Source organism: Chrysemys picta, chromosome 1, assembly GCF_011386835.1.
Source record: "Chrysemys picta bellii isolate R12L10 chromosome 1, ASM1138683v2, whole genome shotgun sequence".
In the NCBI taxonomy this organism is placed as follows: Eukaryota; Metazoa; Chordata; order Testudines; family Emydidae; genus Chrysemys; species Chrysemys picta.
The window spans coordinates 158,498,945-158,513,185 of record NC_088791.1 but is presented as its reverse complement, the minus strand read 5'-3'; the positions used below and the strand labels follow the sequence as shown (position 1 = coordinate 158,513,185).

General features: G+C 47.1%; 1 protein-coding gene across 8 annotated transcripts in view; it reads right to left on the bottom strand.

Moving 5' to 3' along the window:
- Positions 1-14,241, bottom strand: part of NXPE3 (neurexophilin and PC-esterase domain family member 3) — a 70,198-nt gene that overhangs the window by 16,513 nt on the left and 39,444 nt on the right. Inside the window, exon 1 of one of the 8 annotated variants that reach the window (XM_042853404.2) lies at positions 1,836-1,947. The exons of the other annotated variants lie outside the window; for them this stretch is intronic. The gene's annotated coding sequence lies outside the window, so the exon portion shown is untranslated. Of the gene's footprint in view, positions 1-1,835; positions 1,948-14,241 lie in introns of those variants that run through there. 8 annotated transcript variants of the gene reach the window in all.

Sequence of the window (14,241 nt, the reverse complement as noted above, 5' to 3'; positions counted from 1 at the left end):
TGATGCCAGAATCCGGCAGAGCAGAGTGGAGTCAGCATGAGCTGCAGGCTCCGGGGAGGTGAAGGGGCAGCAAGTGAGCCCGGGGGAGGCGCGTGGGGGTGGCAGGCGCGGCCGGGGGAGAGACCCGGCCCCAAACATTGGGGAGCAGCAAGCTGGGAGCTTAGCTGCCACATAAAATAAATCCGGGGGGTGCACGTGGGGGTGGCAGGCGCGGCCGGGGGAGAGACCCGGCCCCAAACATTGGGGAGCAGCAAGCTGGGAGCTTAGCTGCCACATAAAATAAATCCGGGGGGTGCACGGGGAGCTTGGTGGGCCGCAGAGGGGGAGCTCCGTGGGCTGCATGCGGCCCACGGGCCGCGTGTTTTAGACCCCTGTTCTAAACCAATGCCAGTGAGCAGACAAAATTTTGCCATAGCAAGGAAAGTGTCAAACAGCGTGGTTAAAAGTTACATAGTACTGGTATAAGCTGTATGTCTTGGGACCGATTTTGCCCTCAATTAAATTTGTGCTATCCAACTACAGAAGCAGTTTTTCCTCCCTTGGTGTTCACACCTCAACTGCTAGCAGAGCACCTCACCTTCCCTGATTGAACTAACCTTGTTATCTCCATACTGATTTATACCTGCCTCTGGAAATTTCCATTACTTGCATCTGAAGAAGTGAGGTTCTTACCCACGAAAGCTTATGCTCCCAATACTTCTGTTAGTCTTAAAGGTGCCACAGGACCCTCTGTTGCTTTTTACAGATTCAGACTAACACGGCTACCCCCCTGATACTATACAGGAAGAATATATCCTATCCATGCCTATCACCAAGGTATCCAACCCCCGAACAACTACTCCAGGTAGCAGAACTCTGTCCAAAGAGGTATCAGCTCTCTCCAGCATCCAGACCATGTTTTGTCCTTTACAAGAGTCACTTTGCCCAATTCTGTAACACATTCCCTCACCTTCTGATAAGATGTGTGATACAATGGAATAGGATGCTATGTAAGAGTCAATAATTTACATTAAGTGATAAGCCAGAGAAGCTCCTACTGGCCAATAAACTTTGTTTCAGTCCTCCAAATAATCAGTGAGTTCCCATTCATGATAAATATTTAGTTCCCTTCTTTATATGTATTTGTCTTCATTCTGTATTATGTATTATGACTTGCTACTCACTTTAGATTGCAGCTGTGTTGCTTCCACTCTATCCTCCTGCAGTTCATTAGTAAATCACAAATGAAAATAAATTGTAGTGTAGCCAAAGATACTTGAAACACCTGCTTCCTAAAACAGATGCCTCATCTAATACTAACAAATTTATTAGAGCATAAGCTTTCGTGGACTACAGCCCACTTCTTCGGAAAGCTTATGCTCTAATAAATTTGTTAGTCTCTAAGGTGCCACAAGTCCTCCTGTTCTTCTTTTTGCGGATACAGACTAACACGGCTGCTACTCTGAAACTTTTCATCTAATACTCTAAGCTTCTCTGCTTCATCCATTTTTACACAAGCCATGATAGTTACCAAAGGGGATTTCGGGTAGGATTTTCAAAAGCACCTAAGTATTTTAGGAACATGAGTCCCAGTGAAAATCAATGGGATTGTGCTCCTAAATTATTTAGGTGCTCTTTAAAATCCCACTCTTCACTTAAGCTCCTTCACTCCTGATTGTCATCTGTTAACATTAGCCAAAATAATTTTTTTTAATATACCTGGTATTCCACTACAGAAATAACTGGACAATGATAGCACAAGCAATTTCCAAGGCTGTCCAAGGGGAGAAAAATAGTTATATGCCTTCTATTACAATTTTTAAATTATAAAAGTAAATAATAAAATAATAGTATACCTTCATGTCTGTAGAGCGATTTAGATATATACAGAATAAGCAATTACTTTGTTCCCCACTGGTAACCGATCCTCAATAATTACCACGTCTGTGAGAGAGAGAGAAAAGGATAGAGCAGTTTCCTCCGAGATGTAATAATGAGAAGCAGCAGCAGCAAGGAAACTCCCCTCTCCACACACACAGAAGCCCTACTCCCGCTAACTCTGCAGTCAAAAGAGAAGAGACCTGACTCTATTTACAAACAGATCTGGTGTAACCTACGAGGATCTTTTTATTGCAGTGATTCAGACCCCAGTTATCTTTTGCAATGGTTAACAGGAGGTGGGAGATGGGGGAATGATGTGACACGCGAGAGGAAGTTGGGGTGGAGAGGGACGAGAGTGGTTACTTGGACTTTTTCTGCACTGTGGAAATTCCCAAGCAGAGTGAGCATCTCAGGGACATTCCCCTGCCTGAAGGGCATGCTGAAAAACCCGGACTGGAACGTTGCTGCTGAAGAGGATCGCAGCAGGGCCTAGGTCATTGTTACTGCAGGATCAGATCCCACTTCACTGGGAAATATTATTTTAAAAGGTCAATTCAAAACATTGCAACTCAGAGAGCAGGATTTCTTTCCTGGTGCAAATTAAAGTCAGCTCCGTAGGCCACGCTTTGTTTTTAATGCTGCTTCTTCAGCACTTAAGTAATCAAGAAACGTTTTACTTTCTTTCCTTTTCTTACAAGACACTTTGCGTCTCTGTTGCAAATGTGTTACTACTGCATAGTCACCTGCCTTTTGGCAACACTACTACTAAGGCTTACACCACCACCACATACTGCTTTGTACACATTAACTAAGTGTACAGCAATGAGACACATTGGCCAAATGCTTCCCTCTGGTAATTCCTTTGACTGCAGAGAAATTACACCAGGGATGAATCTGCCCCAGTGGGTCACAGCCTACCTTCTGTTCCACCTATCCATCCCACTGGCTTCAGAAGGGTAGTTTAGGTTTAACTGATATCTGTAATTCTCAGCAAATGAAGGCTTTGCATGATGAGCAACTTGCTAAATGTTCTACAGAATGAAAAGGTAGGTCCCCTTCATTAACCATAACAATTTTAATCAAATGTAAAATATCACCCACCAAAAGAGATGACTGTTATCTTCAGCACACTGTTGGTCTCCGGAGTATCCTAAGAGCAGATTGGATCAATCTATAAACTCGCACAGACACAAGCAGACAATCTATCCTTCCCCTGGTGATATATGCCAGGACTTGCTATACCTATCAAACACAGCAAGCGGGCCAGTGGAACCTGAATCTTAAACATCATAGAGGTAGCATCCCGTCATTAACCCCGCCCAAGCATGCTTATGATGAATATCAATGCTGGTTGCCAGCACCAAAAAGGTAAATGCATTGAACAACCTTCCCTTAGTCCCTCTCTGTGCATTTGGTATCATTGCCGCCTATTGCACTGTAACGTGGATGTGAAGAACATAGCAGTAACCTCCGCCCCCGCCTGTCTGAACAAGCTGAAAGATGTATGAGATTACCTTCCCTTCCTAAAGGTGATCATTTTGAAACCATCCGCCCCACCACAGCCAGGAAGTGCTGCGTGGGTTCTGTTTTTTGCTGTTCTCAGAGATATTCTATCACTGGAAAACGGTCAAGAGATAATCTTGACGCACTCAAACATTTTTCTTTGAAATAGGAGCTATTTGTTTCAAGAAGGTTCTAGTATTTTATTATTTATTAGTTGAATGGTGGTGATGGTAGGCTCAGGCCTGTATAAATCACAGAAAAATGCATCCCTGCCCAAATTATAATCCTTTTCACTCCTACAGTACCTTTCCAGGGAGGATCTTGAGGCACTTTCCAAACATTAATTACAGTAGGCCTCTCAATACACCTATGATGTACATAAGTTCTCTTTGCAAGCGGAGACATGGAGGGAACTCAGTAGGATAGGAGGCACCTAAACAGAGACACATGACTACATTTCAAATAGAAGTTACAAACTTATCAGGAGTGAGAGGTGCATAGCTAATCTACATGCCTATTTTACATGTCTTTTTCTATGAGAAAACCTAATATTTGCATGATTCTGACTCTACTGATATTTTTCTTTAAAAGATCTATACCTATTTTGAGCCAGTCTTCTCTTTCGGTAAAGTAACTGCCACTTTGTACTGTTCTTTACTAAGTCAAAGGCAAAAATGAGACACATTGGGAACAGAAAACCAGAGACAAGCCAAGAGATAAAAGGAGAACCTTAAAAAAAAAAAAAAAAAGTGGGGCGTGAAACTGAAACGGAAGAAAAGACGGATGGTAAAAGACAGCTAAGACAAAAATATCTTCTCACTATTGGCAAGAGAAGCCTCCCTGAGGAAAGCTGAGTCAAGCAGACAAATGTGGCAGAAGAGATTGGAGGTATGACTCAGCCAGCTGAAGGCAGGAAAACCGGGGGTGGAGGGGACAAGGAAGAATAGAGATAAAGAAGACAGGGTGGCAGGAGGAGAAAGGAGCCCTGAACTCCGCCCAGTTCCGACATTCCACACTTCCGGCAAATTCAGCTACTTTCTTCGGCATCCTCATTGCTTCATCGCCCCTATTGAATTCTGAATCACCTGCCCAGTTTTTGGCCCTAGGATCCAGTCCTCGACATTCTGCTGTGCTCCCTGTTTTATGGGCTAGTTAACTTGGAACAGACTATCATATTGTGGTATTGGAGCGTTGTTCATGCACCTCCCACAGCCTGACCATGTCACTAATAACTGGTCCGCCCCCTGCTCTACCAGATGTAGATGTACGCGAGTGGTGGATAGACAAGCTGCAGTGCAGGATCAGGCAAAGCAGAGACACATTTCACTGAGCTGATCAGACAATACAGGATGCAGACTGATAGGCAGAGGACCGATGGTGTTGGATGAAACATACTTACACATTTTTAGGGCTAAGGAGGAGGAAAAAGGACAGGAGGTGGAAAGAAAGGGCAAGGAGAAATGCACATGGGTGGATGAATCATGGAGCAGTGAGATGCTAGTGAGGGCTCCTCCTATCCTGGACACACCACGCTGTTGGGGTAGCCTCCGAGACCTGTTCCATTGGGTTTCCTATGAGCCCGATTCGCCTCCGGTCTCATTACTCAGGTTCCTTTATACGGCATACAGCAAAGTTACGCTGAGTTGATCAGACACAGGCATAGGGGACGGGTACAGGGTATACCACACATCCAAAGTTACACAGAACCCCTCTTCCTTTATATACTTGGTACTTACATTATATTCACTATACATTGCATCACATTTTGGGACTGGCTTAGTTACTTTGCAGGAACCAATGCTTGTACAGCATGCTCTGTCCATGTTTACTTTACTCTTTACCTAGGGTTACCATATTTTGTGCCTCCTAATGGAGGACACTCCCGGGGGCCCCGGCCCCGCCCCCAGCCCCGCCCACGCCCCCCACGCCCCAACTCCGCCCCCTCCCAAAGTCTCCGCCCCCTCCCCTGCTTCCCGCGAACATTTAATTCGCGGGAAGCCTGAAGCAGGTAAGGGGGGGTGTGGGGGGGGAGGAGGCGCAGCCCAGGCTGGCCCCCCGGCGGCTCCAGCCTGGGTCAGCTCGGGCCCTGGGGTGCCGGTCCCGGCCGACCACCCCCGGCGGCCCGGCGCACCCCCCGGCTCCCAGCCCCGCGGGCCCGGCTCCCCGGCTCCCGGCTCCGCGGGCCCGGCCCGGCTCCCCGACCCCTGACCCGCGGGCCCGGCTCCCCGGCCCCGCGGGCCCGGCTGCCCGGCTCCCCGGCCCCGTGGGCCCGGACCGGCTCCCCGACCCGCGGGCCCGGCTCCCCGGCCCCGGCTGCCCGGCTCCCCGGCCCCGCGGGCCCGGACTGGCCCCGCGCCCCCGGCCCCGCGGGACCGGACCGGCCCGGCACTGCGACCCTGGCCCGGCCTGGCCCCCGGCCCGGCACCGCGCGCCCGGCCCGGCTCCCGGCCGGGCACCATGCCCCCGGCCCCGCGACCCCGGCCCGGCACAAAGAGGCCCCGGCCGAGCCTCCCGATTTTCCCGGACATGCCTGGCTTTTGGGGATTTCCCCCCGGACGGGGATTTGAGCCCCCAAAAGCCGGACATGTCCGGGAAAATTCGGACATATGGTAACCCTATCTTTACCTCAACTTTATGATCCCAACTTTTTATCCCTTGTTACCTTGTTCTTAGTAAATGGTTCCCTGGTTGTTCCTCCTATTTCAGCTAGCTGGAAATTCTGTGTCTTTCAGTTTACTGACCTATTTACTTATCTTAGCACAAACATTCTGTTTTCAGCCTGCTCATCTAGTTACCTCTCTAATCCTCTCTTCCAAGAAATGAGGCCTTCCCCACATTGAATTACTTATGTCAAGTCAGGCCTAAACACACTCCCTGTTAAGCTGCTTTCCCATGTGGTGGAGGAATTTTGAGTTGCTTTCTTTGTCCTGATGAAGTAACCTTCCCCCACTTACCTTAGGGTATGTTGGCTCTGGGGTGAGAGAGACAGGGCAGAGAGAGGAAGGACGTGCCAGTGGTTAGGGTGCTAGCCTAGGACTTGAATGAGCTGGGTTCATCTACCGCATACTTCTTGTATGACCATGGGCAAATCACTTTGCTTCTCTATGCCTTACTTCCCCTCTGCGAAATGGTGCTGCTAAACATCCTGTGGCTCAAAAAATACTTACCATTGTGCCCTCAGAATGGGCCAGATTCAACAAAATCCCAGATGAGGATAATCCCGGATAACTTCTACCAGGATTTAACCTCAGCCCCATGTCAAATTACACAATGGGAACACAGTACGACACCCCTCCAAATCTAGTCACATGTTTCTACAATACAGCCTTCACTGCAGTATCTAGGCCCAGCATTTAAAAAAAAAATTAACAAAGTCTAAATATTCTATTTATTTATTAAGGTTTCACCTCTAAAGAAGCTTCCCAGCAGAGGGTGCCTACCCAAAACTCTGGGTATTCTTGACATACATTTAAAAACACAACCACAGAGGCATTACAAAACATAAGTCAGCTGCAGCCCAGCTTTTTTCCCCTCCCACTCTGCTATGCATCATAGGGTATGTCTTCACGGCAGAGTTAGCCTGGACTCTTTCTCAGGCGTTGTCTTTCACATCAATCCTGCCCCCACACAGAGCCCTCTTACCTGAATTTGGTGTTGCTTTCAAGCCAAGTTCCCTGGGGATGCAGGTTAGAATTTGGCTGCCACTTTCACTGGGGCTTGTAAACTCGCCCACTTTTCACTGAGGGCACAGACTGACTCACTCAAGCACTGATTATACTCAAATGCCTTCCTACAATTCCCCCATGTGTCTAGACCAGTGGTTCTCAAACTTTTTTTTTCACAGATCACTTGAAAATTGCTGAGGGTCTCAGCGGACCACGTAAATATCTTTCCAAATGTTGTGTGTACCATTAGCTAACTATTGTAAAGTGCTTTGGATAAAAGCGCTATATAAAAAAAATTAATAAGTAGTAACTTTTTTTGTTCTACAAATAAAAGCACACAACTCATATTTTAATATCAGTAGTCTTACCCTTTCTAATGCGATGGATGTGCCTTCTCCCCCCTGCTGCGGCAACCCCCAAGCTATGGCTGGGAAGGAGAGGGGTCTCTCTCTCTCTCCCCCGCCGCAGCAGCCCCCGAGCTGGGGCTGGGAAGGAGGGGGAGGGTCTCTCCCCTGGAGCTGGGGAAAGTCGCCTCTTTCTCTGGCCGCCGCAGCCCTACATGTCCCAAATTCCCCCCACCCCCTCTTCTCACCCCGCTGCCCCCTCCCAACTACTCCCTATTCTCCCCAAGGCCATCACCTCACCTTACTTCTCCAGGGTCCAGGCACCTAATTAGTGGAGCTACACCTGCACGGCTCCACTAATTAGGTGGGTGGCCCTTCATTCTCTTGTGTGCAGCTGCCCAGGCGTGCACCTTAGAGGGAACTATCTGCAGACCACCTGAATGGAGCTCGCGGACCACTGGTGGTCCACAAACCACAGTTTGAGAACCTCTGATCTAGACGGACCGAGAAATTCTCCCATAATTCACTGGGAAAGAATCATAGAGCACATCAGTTTACTGCACTGTGGCACACAGAACCATGGGATGTGCTCCCAGCAGTCCTGGCAAGCAGCAGCACACACGGGTGAATGCAGTAACTGGGGTAGGGCTTTGCAGCATAGCTGCTCTCACCTGGGCTAGGCTAACCTAGGTGCCAATCACCTGAGTTAGCTCCCCGAGATCACTATTCAGCAAGGTATTTAAACACGTGCCTAATTTTAAGCACATGTTGTCCCCAGTAGAGTCGGTGGGGCTGCTCACGTGCTCAAAAATAGGAAAATACCTTGCTGAATTGGCACCTTAATCACCACTCATATGACCAAAACAACTGAAGTCCCACCTCACTTTCCCACCAGACAGGAATCCCACTCTTAACTGCATCGCCTCTGTCAATTCCTGCTTAAATACATAGGCTATTTAGCCATTTGGCCAGAAAATTGACAAATTCAGGCTACGTTGGCTCTGGGGTGGGAGAGGCGGGGCAGAGAGAGGAAGGATATGCCTGTGATGAGGGTGCTAGCCTAGAACTTGAATGACCTGGGTTCATCTACCGCATACTTCTTGTATGACCATGGGCTAGTCACTTTGCTTCTCTATGCCTCACTTCCTCTCTGTGAAATGGGGATAATAGCTCTTTCCTACCCCACAGGGTGTAGTTAGGAGAAATACAAGGCACTCGTACTACTACGGTGATGGGTAATGGTGATGGGATGTAAGCACCAGAAATACAAGAGCATTCCCAAGGGAAAAGACTTTGACAGCAGATGGCACTAATTGAAAAAGTTTGGCAATTCGTGCCACCTCCCACGCTGGTTGTGAGAAAGAGTTTGAGGGAGTTGTTTAATAAATGATTCCCCTCCTCTCTTACCCCTCACCTCTGCAGACATGTGAAGCCCTGGTTCACAGATTAAATGCGAACACTTCTGTAAGTGACCCTTGTAAAATATATTGCTGTACCAACCCTGCCATGGAGAGAGGCGTGTCTGAGGTAGGGGAGTGGGACACACAGGGGAAGAGCCTGTGCTTCATATTTTAAGGCATTTGATATTAAAAAAATGTTTTGGGGCTGCCGTTTCCCACAAGGACACCCTGTCTCATCCAGTCGCTAACAGCGTTGCCCAAATCAATCAGCCCTCCTCTTGTCCTGTGGCATAAAGCAGGACCCAGGTCTCAGACATCTGCAATCTCTTCCTTCCTCCACCCCCTTTCCCTGTCCCATCTTTCCAACACACTTGAAGGGCCTCTTGCTCTGCAGCCCTTTTAGGCTAAGTCAGGAACTGCTGGTGCTGAGCTCCCGTCTGCATAAGCTGGTATCTACTGGCTTCAGCTTCCTGGGCAAGAGCCAGGCCTTAGGGAGGCTGGTTGCTGCCTGTCACCTAGTGACTGCTGGGAGGCACTGCAGACAGCAGCAGTTCTGTGGGAGCTCCAGGCACAGCATCCCCAGCACTGCAGAATACAGCAACACACCTGCTTACAGGGCAGAGCAGCTAGGACCATATTGTGCCTTCCCTATCGTCTTCACACTGGATGCCTATAATATGGCAAGCGGGCTTTAAGCTGGATATGTACGTTTTTAAAGTCTTCAATACCTAGAGTCCTATGTTCTATTCAAAGCCCTCTGAGGACGCATCCCAACTGGTATTCACATTTAGAACCAGGCACCATATGAGAGTATTGGCACTTGAACGTGTTAAGTTTACACCCTGCAGACAGATCCCCCCCTTACCAATAACAAAAACTAAACTGTAAACACTTTTCCCTAGCTGCTTTTTCCATTTTAATGCCTTCTGTAAGATGTCTACACAACACAGTGTTTTAAATAAATTACTTTCCAGGAACAGGAAATATGACACACTTACTTACAGAGAGGCTAGAAGAACACAAAAGAAAAATATGTGGGATTACAGCAAACAAGATAAATTAAAAGGAAAGTAGGAGTTTTAATAATGTTTAAGATTACACTTCTATCATTAAAAAATATATACTTCTCTGCTCTGTTGGTGGTCTGAGGTATTATTTTGCTCATCTCTCACAAACAGGAAATAGCAGAGCTCCCCTTATTTGTATTCTTTGTAAGCTTTTCCGTAACGTATGTATTTTAAACCCATTTAAACCAAGTAACTTTTTTTCCCCACCAATGTGCAGCCATGAGGTATTTCACTGCTACCAACCAACAGATAAGCAACAAGCTTAGAAGTATCCTAACAAATAGGCTAGAAATATAGACAAACGACACTTTTAAAAGTACCAGCCAGGGTTGTGGTTTTATTTTAGTGCAGTGGCCTTGTTTATAATCAAAATTAAGTCCGTAGTGTGGCTCAATTAAAAGGGACATAACTTCTTTTCCTAAACTCTTTGAAGTTACTACATCATAAAACAAACAAAAAGACAAATACCTTCCTGGGCAAAACAAAAACAACAACAAAACTTTTAAATAAAACTGAAGCTTCAAATAATTTATAGGAGAATTTTGCGTAGAGGGTAACGAGTGCTTGAAGATGCTATTGTTGAAGTGCTGCTGACATTTTTTTTAAAACCCTACAAAATTGTTACTTTAATCTAATAAGGGAAGAATGTCAGAGTGCAGTACAGTGGCTTGAACTAGAGATGGTTGAAAACATGGGTGGGAGAGGGAAAGAGGTTACTTACCTTGTGCAGTAACTGGAGTTCTTTGAGAGGTGTCCCCTATGGGTGCGCCACTGCTGGCATGCTTATGCTTTTGATTGGAGATTTTTGGTAGTAGTGCCTGTTTGACCCATGCATGCACCCTACACATCCTTATGCCCTGCACTGAGGATCTATATGGCTTTGTGGGCAAACCACCCCCTTCTCCACTGCAGAGAGTCTCACAGAGGAAACACCAAAGCAGAGGGGAAGGAGGGCAGTGTGACGTTCCCCTCTGATGTTGTCTGGACCAGTGATCTGCTAGGCCACTCCAATCCTTGACTCTGGGAACCAGCCTTACCCTGCTCTGCTGTGAGAACCCTCACTCCTGGGCTGTTCACGCACCACCTCTGGCATGTAAGCTGCTCCCAGCTACTTGCAAGTGAATGACACTACCCAGTATCTCCGGTCCCAGACATGACCCTGGGAACCTCCATCTTGCAGTGTCCAGTTATGTCCGCTGGATGCTGCAAACTTATATAAAGTTTGTCAGTTTAACAAAGAAATTGATATGTACCAGGTTTGTTATCCCAATGGGAGCCTCTGACACACTTCAAACCAAATGCACTGCTTCAGGTAGAGTAAACAAACAAATTTATTAACTATAAATATAAATCTTAAGTGATTATAAGTCAAAACCTAACATGTCAGATTTAGTCAAATGAAATAAAAGCAAAATGCATTCTAAGCTGATCTTAACACTTTCAATGTCCTTACAAACTTAGATGCTTCTCACCACAGGCTGGCTGGTTACTTTTCGGTCAGGCTCTCTCCTTTGATCAGCACTTCAGTCACTTGGTGGTGGTGGTGGTGGTGATGTCTGTAGATGTAGGTAGAAGAGAGAGAGCATGGCAAACATCTCTCCCTTTCATCATGTCCTTTCCTTCCTCTTGGCTTTGGCCTCCCCCTCACCTAAGAATTGCGACCTGTCAAAGAAGGCTTGGAGTTGTATAAGAGATCCTTGGGTCCTGATCCTGTCATCTCAGATCTGCTTAAGCTTCATTGGGGAAGTTTGAGTTGCAAGATGAGATCCCAGTTAAACTGGTACACCCTGGATATGATATTGGACATTGGATTATAACCTATGGACTAAATTCTAAAAGAACTCTTTGCAACTACAAAGCTCACCATCTCTGTTATAAATCTGTACCTCAAGAATTGAACTCATGTCTGTATGTATATTGATCTTTTAACCCTACTCTCTCTTTTCTTTCTTAATAAATTTTAGTTTAGTTAATAAGAATTGGCTGTAAGTGTGTATTTGGGTAAGATCTGGAATATTCATTAACTTGGGAGGTAATGTGTTCGATCCTTTGGGATTGGTAGAACTTTTGTATATGATGATATAAGATTTTAATTAATCTTCATCGTATCTGACCTGGGTAACTAGGTGGAGGCCTGAGGCTGGGTTACTTTAAGGGAACTACGTTTTGGACTTCTGAGTAAATTACAGAAGCTGTTTAGTGCTGGCTTGGTAAATCTAAGTACTGTATTAGAATATCCACCAGCTTTGGGGTTGTCTACCCTATTCTTTGCAGTTCACTCTAATTGAGTGACTTCAGCTGGCGCCCCCCAGTCTCCGGTCACACACGGTCCTCCCTGCTGCCCGCAGAGGCGGAGAGCTGTGGGGGTCCCCCCTGCCGCCAGGACCTTTGGGGGGGTTCCCCCTGCCACCCACGGTGGCGAGAAATACGGGAGTCTCTCCTGCCCCCCCTGGGATCTCCAGGGATCCCCCCTGCCACACACAGAGGTGGAGAGTGGTGGGGGTCCCCCCTGCCACCTGCAGCGGCCAGGAACTCCTGGGATCCCATGGTGGCGGGGAGCTGCAGTGGTCTCTCCTGCTTCCGCCATTGGCCGGGAGCTGCGGGGGGCTCCCGCTGCCTGGTGAGATACCACCCAACTCCCTGCCTCTGCAGGCAGCAGAGGACCCTGCAGCTCCCAGCCAGCACTGGCTGAAGTCATAGAGGTCTTCGGAAGTCACGGAATCCATGACCAAATCGCAGCCTTAGTCATAGATAATCCTTACTTTATTTCCAATAGCTATGAAGAACAGCAGAGAGTGGATAATGAACAGATGAAAGACACCACAGGGCACACTGATGGTGAAACCTTTTCAATTTTTGAAAGTAGGTATCTTGTGTAGACTTTTTTCAAGAACACCTGCTGTACCTCTGCAGAACAATGGTCTCTATTCTTGTGGACCTTTGACTGACCAAGCCTTGTGGTGAAGAATTTCCAGAATTTGTCTCCTTCCCCTTCCCTCCCCGCCCCCCATTCTTTTTCAGGATTAGAAAACAGTTGGAGTAAAAGCCCCTCCCCGCATTGAGCTGGTACTAGGTCTATGGCTCTGATGCACAGAAAGGGAGTTGATCTCCAGAGTCAGCTAGTGCTCCCAAGAGGGATCCTTGAAGAGGGACGTAAATGGATGCAGTACCCCAAACCTATAACCTCCAACATCCATTTGTCTCATATAATCTGCTCCCATAAGGACTGAAAATGGGAGAGATGGTTATCCTAAAGCAAAGTGTCACAGATAAGTAGGTCTTATGGCTGAATAGATCAAGACATTTCTGATTCTTATTGTATGGAGTGGATTTTGCATTGTGTTGCCTGCCACATTCATTCACTGCTTCCACAACCAGGGAGTTAGGTACAGGATAAGTAAATAAAAATTCAAAGTCCTTAGCTGGGATGTAATATTTTGTTTATTGGCATGTTTGTTGGTTGTATCGTTGCTACAGTCTGCCAGATGGTCACGGCAGAGTCCAACAGGGCTTCATTGATTGGAAGCGCAACTCAAGCAGAGGGTGTCCATTAAAGAATATTCAGGAGCTTATGTTGTGACTTTCTGATCTCCTCTAAGGGGATCTGTAAGGAATCTGCAATGTGTTCATTCTGGAACTGTCTGAAATCATCAACCAGAGAAGGTCAGTGAGGCATAATCACCTCATCTGGAGAAGATGAGGAAATATTTGTCTATGGAGTAGCCTCCTTATCTGCTCTGGTCTCCTGCTCACCAAACTATTCCTGTACTTGAAGTATAGATGGAGTTGAGGGAATATCTTCTTCTGTGGTCCCCTCAAAAAAGATTAAGGGCTTGAGAGAATTGCTGCCAATATGCAGCCCAAGGATCCCAGTGTGGCTACTGAGGTGGTCCATAAGGCATCAGATATGACTCCATTGGAGCTTGATCCAGGTTTTTTTTTTGTGGGGGGGGGGGGTTGGAGGGGTGGGGAGGAGAGTAGGAGCTCATCTTGGATGTAACTCCTCTCTCCCCTCAGAAGTATCAGGAAGGAAGTCCCTTGGCTGATGAATAGGGGGACTGTGCTGAGATGTGAGAGTTGGATAACTCCTCATCCAAAGGGAGGGCACTACCAAGTTCAGAAGCTGGTGGAGAATCAAATGGTACTGGGAAAAGGTCCAATCTTGGTGACCGTGTCTCTCTCAGTATGGCAAAACATTCGGTACCCACTAGCAGGGGAGACTCCAGCCAATCTGAAATGAATAAGTCCCTAGAGTCTCTGAATTCCTGCGATATCGGGTGGCTTGAGATCACATGTGGCAAGGTTCTGCCGTTGGTATCAAGGGCATAGACTGCTCCAGCAAGTCTCTCCTGACAGAAGTGGAGGGTCATGGTCTAGAATACTTAGCCCTGCCTCAGTGCAG